The sequence below is a fragment of the Mandrillus leucophaeus genome, unplaced genomic scaffold (assembly GCF_000951045.1).
Source record: "Mandrillus leucophaeus isolate KB7577 unplaced genomic scaffold, Mleu.le_1.0 Scaffold143, whole genome shotgun sequence".
Lineage (NCBI taxonomy): Eukaryota > Metazoa > Chordata > Mammalia > Primates > Cercopithecidae > Mandrillus > Mandrillus leucophaeus.
The window spans coordinates 4,590,980-4,591,690 of record NW_012101399.1 but is presented as its reverse complement, the minus strand read 5'-3'; the positions used below and the strand labels follow the sequence as shown (position 1 = coordinate 4,591,690).

At 41.4% G+C, this 711-nt stretch overlaps 1 pseudogene across 1 annotated transcript in view; it reads right to left on the bottom strand.

Moving 5' to 3' along the window:
- LOC105535244 overlaps nt 1-545 on the bottom strand; it is a 9,425-nt pseudogene extending 8,880 nt beyond the window's left edge. The window contains exon 1 of the transcript XR_001005401.1: nt 45-545. The product of XR_001005401.1 is annotated as a protein FAN pseudogene (transcript). The remainder of the gene's footprint in view (nt 1-44) is intronic.
- Between the last annotated feature and the right edge of the window lie 166 nt (nt 546-711).

Sequence of the window (711 nt, the reverse complement as noted above, 5' to 3'; positions counted from 1 at the left end):
GATGCAGAATATAGCCTGTTGTCATGCCAACAGATCTTACCAACAGCATCATCATGTCCCATTAATGTGTCCTGCCATCTTCCAAATGCTATGGAATAAAAATAGACATTATTATCCCATGAAGAAGTTATGACAGTGGCATCTCCTGGTAAAAGTAAACAAGACGATGAAGCCATATTTGAAAATGATATGCTTCTTTGTAGCATTTTCGATTCTTTAGAAAACATCTTCAAAGTGGAATCTTGGGATGTTGTGAAGACTGAGGATCCATTGCGAGAGACTGTGATTCCAGTAACTGCTTCTTTGTGGATTTTATAGTGCTCATGTAACTGCAGTTTGGTGATGTTATTCCAGGCCAGTGTTTTGCTTTCTTCGGTCAGGTCTTCAAAACACTCTTCACCTGGAGAGACTGGGGAATCTGCCATAGAAGCGTTATAACTGGAGGTCTGGGACAAACTTTTAAATTTTGGGGTGATCCTTCGAGGGTGTGGTGTCACAAATAGTTGTTTTGGTGTTTGCCCAAATTCCAAGATTTGCGTAAGCATGGCTACCTTCTCATCAGGATCCTGGATGCTGTTCAAATCTACACCTCCTTCATAGGTCAGGGGATGAAATACATTATGGGCCCCAACTGCACCACTCCCTTTTTGTTTGTAGCCAAATATTAGATCAATCCACTCGTGAAGGTGTTCAGACACATAATTGCTTTCC